This window comes from Sapajus apella, unplaced genomic scaffold (assembly GCF_009761245.1).
Source record: "Sapajus apella isolate SASKATOON/1434 unplaced genomic scaffold, GSC_monkey_1.0 scaffold20, whole genome shotgun sequence".
Lineage (NCBI taxonomy): Eukaryota > Metazoa > Chordata > Mammalia > Primates > Cebidae > Sapajus > Sapajus apella.
The window spans coordinates 13,395,096-13,401,095 of record NW_022436960.1 but is presented as its reverse complement, the minus strand read 5'-3'; the positions used below and the strand labels follow the sequence as shown (position 1 = coordinate 13,401,095).

General features: G+C 41.0%; 1 protein-coding gene across 2 annotated transcripts in view; it reads right to left on the bottom strand.

The window, feature by feature from the left end:
* The window catches only part of EFCAB11 (EF-hand calcium binding domain 11), a 161,679-nt gene that overhangs the window by 37,808 nt on the left and 117,871 nt on the right, over positions 1-6,000 (bottom strand). The window contains exon 6 of one of the 2 annotated variants that reach the window (XR_004271626.1): positions 4,565-4,664. The exons of the other annotated variant lie outside the window; for it this stretch is intronic. The gene's annotated coding sequence lies outside the window, so the exon portion shown is untranslated. The remainder of the gene's footprint in view (positions 1-4,564; positions 4,665-6,000) is intronic. 2 annotated transcript variants of the gene reach the window in all.

Below are 6,000 nucleotides of genomic sequence, written 5' to 3'. Positions count from 1 at the left end.
CAAAAAAAAAAAAAAAAAAAAAAAAAGAAGCACTGCCTTATAGGACGTAATATAAATCGAGCCTTTCCTTCAATGCATATCCCTCTGAACCGTGTTAGCTTATAAAGTACCTCCTACCACCAGACAGTTACTTTATTTTGAGCAATACTAGTTGAGCCTGAAACAAGCTCAATCAGTGCCAGCTTTTGATGCTTACAGAGGTCACTAAAAGAAATTGGCAGAAAAAAATGGAGGAAAAAATTGAACCGATCTAGTTCTCAAGGGGCAGGCATAACTTAGCGATCTGAAACCCAAGCTAGGGGCTGGGTGTGGTGGCTCACACCTGTAATCCCAGCACTCTGGGAGGCTGAGGTGGGAGCATCATTAGAGGTCAGGAGTTTGAGACAAGCCTAGCCAACATAGTGAAACCTATTCTCTGCTAAAAATATAAAAGTTATTATAAAAGTTAGACACTCATAATTGCAAGCAGAGGCTATGGTTGTAAACAAACTTAAAAATCATTTTAAAAGCAATACACTAAGTGGTTACATATTGGAGGTCACAAACATACATCACAGGTTAAATGGAAAAGAGAAAAAAACTCCATACTTATCATAGGTGAGAGGAGAAGGCCTCTCCTGATGTACATTTCACAAGGATCATTGCTGGATTTATTTATTGGGTGGAGAAGAGACCTGAAGGAGACTGCCGGGGGCAAAGGCAGAATCCTGGAGCTGGGCAAAAGGCCGAGATGGTGGCAGAGGTTTGCACTGGGTGACACAGTGGAGGTGCTGAGAAGTAGTCAGAGTTGAGATTTGTTGACAGCTTGGATGTGGAGGGTAAGAAAAAGAAAGGAACTTGGGATGACTTCCAGGTTTTTGGCAAAAGCAACACAAAAGATAGAGTTACCATTAATTAAGATGGGAGAAGACTGTGAGAAAAGCAGGTTTTGAGGAGAAGATTAGGAGTCTGGGTTTGAACATGGAGACGTCTATCTCACATCCACGCACAGAGTTAGAATATTCACAGAAAAGATTTAAAAAATTTCAATGTCACTAATAGGGACTGGTTGAATTACGGCACACTGATATGACTGCTGAAAGAATAGGAGTTACAAAGAATGTGATATCACTATAATAATATGGAATTTTGTCTATATGAAAAAGCAAGTTGCAGAATGGTATGATAGTTTATATAAAGATATCTTATTAAAATGCTATGTATGTATGTGCATGTATATATTAGTTTACATACCCAGAAAAATATGGATCTAAAGACACCAAATAATTTAGCAGTGTTTATCCAGAGAATGAGAGTGGTGAAGGGAAGAATGGAAGGAAAAATTTTTATTGATTTCTAGATTGTTAGAAGTTTCAAAGAAAGAGTATGTATTGCAAGTTAATAAAAACTGACAAAGATTGAAAGGCTTGAAAAGTTTTTAAAAGTGTTTGAAATGATGCTTCATATGTAAGCCAACTTTCTCAGACACAAGCACATTTTGTTAAAGCTGTTCTTTGAAATGAAGTAGCAATTTTTGATTGTAGCTTTTGTCAGAGGCAGCAAGCGGTCTAAGATATGGAGTGGGTGATGGTGAAGGTTATAAGAGAGAAAGAAGGCATGCAGAAAGGGGAATGGCAGAACCAAGGCAAGGGGCAGGCATAACTTAGAGATCTGAAACCCAAGCTAGGGGCTGGGTGTGGTAGCTCACGCCTGTAATCCCAGCACTTTGAGAAGCCGAGGTGGGAGGATCATTAGAGGTCAGGAGTTCGAGACCAGCCTAGCCAACATGGTGAAACCTTATCTCTGCTAAAAATATAAAAGTTAGCCAGGTGCGGTGGGTGGTGGGTACCTGTAATCCCAGCTACTTAGGAGGCTGAGGCAGAAGAGCTGCTTGAATCCGGGAGGCAGAGGTTGCAGGGAGTCAAGATGGCACCACTGCACTCCAGCACTCCAGCCTAGGCAACAGAGCGAGACTCTGTTTTGAAAAAACAAACAAACAAACAAACAAAAAAAAAACAAATTCAAGCTAGGGGCAGTATAGGATCTCTAGTCATGGTTTCACTTGGCTAGCACAGTGTTTTTAAATGTTTTAATGTGGATGTCTAATTTAGGCAACTTCAGAGCTCTCCAGTTTGCCATAAGCCCTACACTCCTCATGATTTGGCACAAAGCCTGAGTCACACAGGTATGTTTCTGTAGGCAATGGTGCTTACAGCCCTGCAGGCACTGAATTCTTACTTTGGCCTGGCACTATACAGATGCTCCTTGACTTACCATTGTAAGTTGTAAATATCGTAAGTTAAAAATGTATTTAATACACCTAACCTACTGAACATCAGAGCTTAGCTTAGCCTACTTAAATGTGCTTAGAACACTTACATTAGACTATAGTTGGGCAAAATCATTTAACACAAAGTCTATTTTATAATGAAGTGTTGAATTTCATGTACCTTATTGAATACTGTACTGAAAATGAAAAACAGAAAGTCTGTGTGGGAACTCAAAGTACAGTTTCTACTCAATGCCTGTCTTGTTCACACCACTGTAACATCGAACTCTCCTAAGTCAGGGACGATTTGTATGAACTTCTGCCTTGTACTGTCTTGGTCACATAGGTAATGCCAAAAGATTAAGAGCATTAACAGAATTTTCTCCATAAAATTTGCATGTCTCATTGATCTCCCTTTGAGCCATATCCATTTTCTTGTATAAGAATAAAAATTAAAATGGTTACCATATCATTTTTAAAGTTCCTACTTACACTGCAAACAATGTGAAATAGACAAATCAGCAGGTAATGGAATCTTGACTTATTTAATTTGGCAATTCTTTCTTCTCCCGGACCGATAAGGGTTTTCCCCATTTAAGTGCAGAGTAGCATATAAAGGTAACATGATGAATATTGTTATGAAAGTGACTGTGGCTGGAACAGATGGAATCAAAATGATATAATTGTGGGAATCTGTGACAACAAAAAGTAGGTACTTCTGACTAACATAGTCTGAAGGTTAGGGAAAGAAATGCTGGCAGGTAAAGGCAAAATAAAGTCATAAACTCAGCATATCTTTTAGCAGGCATCTTTTCACACATTAAATAATATCCACTCTAAGATTTCCTTATGTGACTGTTCACATAATTATTTGTTGGTTGAAAGATGAATGAATAAACAAATGAATGTTCTATATGTGACATTTCTTTATTTCAAGGAACAGAGAGCCTTAAATATTTCTTGCTGAATTCTTTCAGTTTCAAGATCTAATATGGCTCACAGGCTGGTGTGTGGCACTCAAGTTCTGAGTACGGAGCCCGGAGCTAAGCGCAGCTTTATTACAAGATATGAAAGGGAAAAGGCATAATGTTTAATAAAGAGGAAAAAATCCAGGGAAAAAATTTTGAAAATGTTCTTTTCAATAATCATGGAATATCCATTGTCTTTTAAGATTAGTTTCTCAGAACTGCAGAAATCATTTAGTCTAGGAGAACACTGTGTGGTTTAAATTTTTTTTTCTTTCTAGACTCTCTGCCAAGAACTATAGAGCAAAATGAAATGAAGGTGTGGGGAGACAGCTGCTAAGTAATCTCTTTACTGTATTTCTAATAAGATAGCTGCACCATTTCTGTTGCTAACATATAGCCATATTAGTTCTGAAATAAGCTATTATGGTTTTTTCCCCTCAGTGGACTCCAGTTGCAATAAGTAATACATCATTTATAATTGGAAATGTGTATCCCTTAAAGTTTGTGGCTGGGCGCAGTGGCTCATGCCTGTAATCCCAGCACTTTGGGAGGCCGAGGCAGGTGGATCGCAAGGTTAGGATATCCAGACCATCCTGGCCAACAGGGTGAAACCCTGTCTCTACTAAAAATACAAAAAATTAGCTGGGTGGGGTGGGGCATGCCTGTAATTCTAGCTACTTGAGAGACTAAGGCAGGAGAACTACTTAAACCAGGGAGTCGGAGGTTGCAGTGAGCCAAGATCGCGCCACTGCCCTCCAGCTTGGTGATGGAGCGAGACTCCATCTCAAAAAAAAAAAAAGTTTGCTCCTTTTTGCTTAAACTTTTAAAGACTTGCGATTCTACTGCTTGAATCTGAAACCGGCAGTTGGATCTGCATATGTAATTTGATACTGACTATGCACCTTCTCCAGGCAAGGCACTGGGAGTACAAGGAATTAGAAGGGAAGTCCTCTCCAGCAGAACTCTGTGAAGGCAACATTTGAGGGAAGGAGACTTGGAAAGCTGATCCGGAAAGTAGGAAGGTGCATGGATGTCAGGGAAAAGAGCATGTTTAGAAGGTGGGCTCAATAGTGCCCAATACTGTAAGGACTGAAGTAACCACAAGCAGCAACAAACAGGTTCCTGCTGAACCCGGTCAGGACAGTTTCAGCAGAGTTACTGGGGTAGAAATAAAATCACAGTGGATTGAAAGAGATTTGGATAAGAGAAGAAGTGACTGCAGCTTAATGCAGAGTTCCAGACAGAGAATATAACTGATGCAGTTAGGTCCAGGGGAAGTAGAATGGGAGAGAATCCAAAGCTATGGTGGAAGGATTTGTCTGGGTCTGGGGGATAGGGGAAATACTACCTCTGCCATTGTGATCAGAATGCAGTGGTCAGTGGTCAGTGCTGAAGAAAGTTAGTCATCATCCTCCATCAAACTCATCCTTACCAACAGTTTATAGTAACTGTAGAGGAAAGCAGAAAGTAAAAAACATTACGCTTTGATGACTTCTATTTTCCTGGAGAAATAGGAGGCAAGGCCATTTGCTGAGAGTGACAAGGAAAATGGGGCAAGAGCCTGAGAAAAGTGGCAAAGGTTTGAAAGCGCTTCCGTGGAAACCAGAAAGAGCTGCCTGAGAGAACACAGCAGGAGGCCTGGCGGCAGAGGCCCAGCTGGGATGACATGTTTACACTGCTGATATGGGTTAAGGTCCCTGATCGGAAATGCCTGGGATCAGAAGAGTTTCAGGTTTCTGATTTTTTTCAGATTTTGGAATATGTACATGTATGTAATGAGATGTCTTGGGATGCTACTCATATATAAAGACAAAATTCATTGATATTCTATAAACGTGTGTATAACCTGAAGGTAATTTTATACAATATTTTCAAGAATTTTATGAAACAAAATTTTGACTGCTACCAGTCACATGAGGTCAGGTGTGGAATTTTCCACTTGTGTCATCACATCCGTTCTCATAAAGTTTCAGATTTTTGGAGCATTTTGGATTTCAGATTAGGGATTCTCAAGTTGTTGTTTTTTTTTTTTTTTTTTTTTAAACAGATTCTTGATTTGTTGCCCGGGCTGGAGGGCAGTGGCATGATCTTGACTCACCACAATCTCTGCCTCTAGAGTTCAAGCAATTCTCCTGCCTCAGCCACCTGAGTAGCTGGGATTACAAGTGCCCGCCACCACGCCCAGCTAGTTTTTGTATTTTTAGTACAGACAGTGTTTCACCATGCTGGCCAGGCAGGTCTTGAACTCCTGACCTCAGGCAATCTGCCTGCCTCAGCCTCCCAAAGTGCTAGGATTATAGGCATGAACCACTGCACCCAGCCTAACCTGTGTATTTTTATTGCAGACACTCAACAACCTAAGTGTAAGGCAAGAAGATGCAGAGTTGGGTTGGCCCAGGGTTAAGATTTTGTGAGGCAGGAGTGATGGAAAAACGGGGGTGCTAGAAAGTTGAGGGTATTGCTAGGAGTATGGGCGGCCGTAGGGAAAGAAGGGAGTGCTATAAGAGGTTAACAGTCTGAGAAAAACACAGATGGTCAAGGGACTACAGGTCTTGATGAAGGTCAAGTGTAATGAGCCCAGCATTAGACTCAGGACAGAGGGGACCCTGCCCTGGGCCCTGCATTTTAGAGGGCTAGGTTCAGTCTCATCTTTGCTCTAGACTCCTTCCATGGAGCAAGGACTCTATTGGACCAGGGGATATGCCCACCAAAGCTCACACCCCTTACCGTTTACACCACATTCCAGATACCTGGGACCCTAGAACTTCCTTCCCATACAGCCTT